Source organism: Rhinichthys klamathensis, unplaced genomic scaffold (assembly GCF_029890125.1).
Source record: "Rhinichthys klamathensis goyatoka isolate OS25496 unplaced genomic scaffold, OSU_Roscu_1.1 h1tg000133l_1, whole genome shotgun sequence".
Lineage (NCBI taxonomy): Eukaryota > Metazoa > Chordata > Actinopteri > Cypriniformes > Leuciscidae > Rhinichthys > Rhinichthys klamathensis.
The window spans coordinates 4,766,630-4,772,629 of record NW_026606668.1 but is presented as its reverse complement, the minus strand read 5'-3'; positions in this window follow the sequence as shown (position 1 = coordinate 4,772,629).

Sequence of the window (6,000 nt, the reverse complement as noted above, 5' to 3'; positions counted from 1 at the left end):
AGGATTACTCACCTTTGGTGTGACATCTGGATAGCAGTCACAAACATCTTAATTCATGTTGTTTCTTTATTCTCTTTTATACTTTTGTTTTTATGTCTTAATTGGTAACACTTTACTTTAACGTTTCATTAGTTAGCATGAACTAATAATGAACTGCCCGTAAACAGCCTTTAATTATTTTTTGTTAATGTTAATTTCAGCATTTACTAATACTTATTTAAAATCTTGTTAACATTAGTTAATGCACTGTAAAGTAACAATAAACAGCTATATTTTTAACTAACGTTAACAAAGATTATCAAACACCGCAACAAATGTATTGCTCATGGTTAGTTAATATACATTAAGTAATGTTATTGTACCATATTGTAGTGTTACCAATATTCAACATGCATTTCCTTATGTTTTGTGCTGTATTGTCATCTTAAGGTTTTTAAATAAGGTTTTTTATTATCATCTTAAGGTCTCACAGGACAATATTGTGAAGCTTTAATTTTACTTTGCTTATTAAAATAGGCAAATCTGATTTTGTGCTGATAAGACAAAGGTACTTATCATAGAGAGGCAATTAAGATTATGCGACTAAGATTACTCAGTAAACTCTATTCAAATACCACCACTTAATTTCCCACGTTCTCTGCCTGCACCTCTCGTCCTATAGGTTTTTACTATTTTAAATATCAGGACAAAATCTGATATGTCCTAACAGAGAGGTCTACTGATGACTGGATTTAACACAATTCATTTGTTCACTTTTCACTTGATGTATTGCACGTATATTTATATACTTTAAAAGCAAAGTAGACTCTGACTGGATCTCACAACTCTGGAAGAGACGTCTATTTCTCTGTACTGAATGTTCATGATCTTCATATGTAACAGGAACATTAATCATGATCAAGTCATTTTATATATATTTTATTCCCAAAGGATTTTGGAAACGTTAAAATTAATAAAAACGTGTACATCAAATTGAACTATGTCTTTGAATCTTTTCATTCTGACAAGAACATTTAATAATGCATGCATAGCAAGGCTGTATTCCTAGAGCGTGTACATATAGTCCGCAGGAGACAAATGAATACAGTAACAATGCATCACTTTCAACCTCTTGTTGAAACAACTGTCAAAATGGTTGGCTTGCAACAGGACTGTTTTCAAAGATTTACAGTAGGAATGGTAAGATCACAGTACTGGTTGTCTGCAACTTCATACATCATCTGTCTCGGAAATCTGAAACAATAAAACTACATAATATATGATGTTTAAAACAAAACATGTCTCCAATATATGCACGTCATTACATACATTATCATCAGTTGAATGTGTGGTGGACAGGACATGAAAATCCATCAATACTAAAAATAAATGTTTATGTTCACATGTGGACTAAACAGCAGTTCATAAACTATTGCATCAACTGATCTCAAGCTTCTTTAACTTCAGTTAACAGAAATGAACGAGTAACTGCACTTACCTCTGCTCAGCCATGCACTGGTTGAAAGCTGATGACGTGACATGCAGATAGGCCCGCCCTCACGTGATACTGATTGGTCGATTGATAAGCTTAAATCTGATTGGCTAAAGAGTACGACTGCTCTGTGTTAGGAGTACGACTGCTCTGTTTTACAAGTAAGCGCTGCCAGGAAAGTCTCAAAAATACACACACACACCTCTAAGGCGATTCGTACGTGAATGACGATTTGCACATTGAAATTCAAGGACACTCTCATAGATTTTAAACATTCAAAGGTTTTTGTGCACAGTTGTATATCTACGATTTGTGTTTTGCATTTGTGAAATGTTTTTATGAATATGTAATTTTATTTTGCGCATGTGAATTGCTTTTTGTGAATATAATTTTTTTTCACACACGTGAATTTTTTTGTGTGTAGGTGAATTAGCTTTCACGCATGTGAAATTGTCTACGCACGTGTGAATCATGTTTCATGCGTGAATTATATTTGAGACTATTCTGCTTCCATAGCTAAGTACCGCTGATCATCAGCGCCAGCTGATTTCACTTTACATGGACTATATATTCCTGTGACTGGTATCTCTTGTTGTCAGATCATTTTGGTATGTTCCTGTGTTGGTTCCTGTTCCGTTTCGTGGTGGTCTTCGTGGTCTTCATGTCCTGGATTGTTCTTCGTGTCTGCACAACTGATCCATCTCTCGTCATTCCCGGAGCCTGGTTATTCATCTCAGATCATCATTCACCACCCGGTTGGCTGTCGAAGTCCCTGCGTCACTAGCCTTGTCTGTTGTCTCTGTGTTTTGTGTCCTGACCAGCATTAATATTTATTCTTTAAATAAACATCATTTACTGCACTTTGCTTCCAGTCATTCCTGACAATAATAAAGAGAATAAACTATATATAAACACATCTCAGTAAGATCAACATTTCAAGATCGACTTATGTCGATCTTGAAATGTTTTTTTTTTATCCACTTTAACCCTTAGAATCTCATTGGGGTCATTTTGACCCCACTGGACTTTTTCTTTGATTTTTTAAAAATGTTCCCTTCATCTCAGGGCCATGAAACTCTGTGACTTTTCCTACATAATCTATCTAAACATGCACAAAAAAACTGGGTTCGATTCGGTTGTTCTAAAGGTGTGTAAACAAATTTTTACCATTTAAGGTCTTTGGGGTCAAAATGACCCCAATTGAAAATGAATGGGAAAATGAAAAAAATGACTTTTTTTATTTTGTTTGTCAAAAAAATAAAAGTAAATCCATTATAAATCTGAAATGTTCTACATATAAACCAAGGTCTGGTCCTAGAGCATAAATAGAAAGTAGAACAAACTTTCTATCTCATACACACACACAGACACACACACACAAACACACACATGTCATGACTGCAACAGAGAGCATTTTTACAGAAATTGGCAAATAAAATAAACAAAACTGGCATAAATCTTTAAAAAAAATACATTTAAATCAAGGCCTGGTCCTAGAGCATAAACACAAAGTGGAACGAGCTTTCTATCTCACACACACACACACAAACACACACATGTATGCATATGTATGTATCCTGTTCATTACAGTTTATTGGTGCTGTTGTTTTGTATTATATTGGTTTATTTACTTGGTTTATTTAATTTATTTTGTTCTAAAATCTCTTGTTCTAAAAAAATAAATAATTGTTGATAAATAATTTTCTGAAATAAATAGTGTGTGATTACAGTCATGTCATAGTGCTGGCTTGTAATGTTTATGCAAATGTATGTATAATAATTTGCAAAAACAAATAATTCAAAATATATCAGACAACAACAACAAACTCTAACTTTGACATATATATTTTGTGAATTGCATAAACTATTTTTATCATATATATCAAGTATATCAAACCGTTTAGACCGGTTTAGACAAATGAGTGAAAATGAATGAGTCTCTACCTCTATTGGACAGATGTGGTCATTGCACTTTAATTTCTTAACTATAAGAAAAACAGTTTTTCGACTAACCACCAGATAGTAGTATTTTATCCCTAACACATAGAGCAATGTCCAAAAACTATTTAGATTTAATTATCATCATCATTAAAGTGATTTTTTCTTTAAAAAATCATTTTTCATGTGCCAATTTATGGCCTAGTTATGTAATTGTGCAGTAAATATGTAAAAAACCTAAAAATTTCCAAAAAAACACAGCATTATTGTATAGTTGAGGAGTGAATAAAAAAAATGATATATAGTTTTCCATATAAAAAATGTATATATCCGTATGCAATCACTCTTTAAAAGTTTGGGGTCAATATGACCCCAAAGACATTTTGTGTTGTCTTTTTTAAAGTTTTTTTTTATTGTTTACATTTGTATCATTATTTACATTTATATCATTAGACATTAGATAGATAGATAGCAAAGGATCCATCTGTTGTATTCTTAATTTCATGGGAAACAAAGGACGCATTTGGATTGGGACAGCCTCTGTCGTGCCGCGGTGACGCAATTGACTGTTTAATGTACCCTTCGAAGGATGCAGCCTCTGAATTGGGACTCAGCTTATGTCTCCATATATTTTTTCATTGTCCTCTACTTGCATGTGTGCTGCATTTTCCTTAGCTGTGTGTTAGCACTAGCTGGAAGAGATTGTAGCGTATCTGGACTGTGTCAGGATGACTCATTCAATTCTACATGTGAAAATGCTTTTAACCCCTTTGACTCTTATCCGTAACTCTGGCCTGGCACCATAGAGTCTGCGTTAAAATTGCCCATTGACACCTTTACGGTATGAGTGTTTACCCAAACACCAATAAAATAGAACTTGCCCGAGTCATCAAAGAGAAAGCTCCTCTCTTCACGCACACTCACAGACTTGTACATTAAACTCAGAACATAAGCCATTGCCAACTGTATATGATACGTTCCTGTGTATATGCATGTTTCCCAGTTCATATTAGTCTACTTATGATTTCCTAGTGTATCAGTGGAACTCTAAGTGCATGTAATTATGCATTTAGGTGTATCTTTGTATTCCTATTATGTGTGTATATCTTCTTGGTATCGTTTTAATCCTCTCTAGCTCACAGAGTTAGACACATACAGGAAATTACAGTAAAATGTATGATTCTATGTGCAACCGCTTTCTGGTTAGAAATTGCATCTTTTAACAAGGCTGTAAACTATGCAGATGAGCTGCTTTGACAGGACAAAGGAAAACTTTTCCCTCTCGAAATCCTCGAAGGAGATTGGCCGTTCACCCCAAAGGAGGTGTGAACTCCATTGTCCTCAAAAGGATGGAACGCCAGTTCCTCCTGGTCTTCAGTCTTCAGCTCTTCATCTCTTCTCTCTTCTCTCTTCGACACTTCCTCTTCAAGATCTTCTTTTCAGTCCGTTAGTTTAGTTTTCTTTTGTTTTCCCGTTTCGTATTCTACTTTGTTAATTTCCACAGATGAGTGAAATGAACTTAGCCTGAATTATTTTTCTTTGAGTAACTTCACTTCAAGGGACCTTTAAATCCGCCGCTCCTCCGCACACCGGAAGAACCACGGAGAACGCGTGACGCTCAGAAGGAACGAACGACAACCACGCGACTTCCTTACTCAGCAACATAAGAGAACCATATGTGCAAGTATTCGTTTTATCGAGCATTCAAGGTGTTTAAGAGTTGTTTAGCGCCTTTAGGGTAATTTGATATCTTGGTGTCTCTCTCTCAAGGTTCCTGTCTCTGTGATTTTGCCATACTGTTGACCACTTTCTACCTCTTTTATCTCTCATTTCCTTTCATTGTTTTGTTGCTTTAATCTGTTGTACATTTATTCCGTGTAACTTTAGTTCACCTGTATACGTAGTTTTCCTTTATTAAATACATTATATTCATTTGATTGACATTTGATGTTCGATCAAGCTACGAGCTTTACAAATTTGTCGATACTTAAATAGTATTTTTATAGAACAGGAAAGTTATTTTTCATGGCCAGAAAGATAGCCTTTCTTGCGAGTCTATAAGGGTAATTTCTCTTGAGGATTGATGAAAGATCGTACGATCAGTTTTACTGGACAAAGCAGATCATTCGATAATAAATGATCCCATGAAAGGTTATCCTGACAATCAATCTATTTTAGACAGTTGACATATTAATGTTTAATTATAATTCGTTGTGATTGATTATTGATAGCACAATTGATCTAATTTTGCCTACGTGTATGGAAAACATGACTATAATTTGTTGTATTCTGTTGTCCATACAGAACAACAGAATACAACAATAAGTTGGGATATACAGGAATAAGTTGGTAACTTATTCCCTTTATGGGTAATTTTAATCTATGTATGCGATTACTGGACATATTCATGACCAGTTATTAAAATTATATTCCCTTTATTTGAGCTAAGAATCGCTACAAGATGAACTGCTAAAGTGCTGTCTCAGCTAGAGCTCTGGCCAGTCTCTCTTTCCCTTTCTCAGTCTCTCTTGGTGAAAGCAAGTTTTTTGTGAGGCATAAATATTTTAAACCGACTGAAGTTGTGCACACAC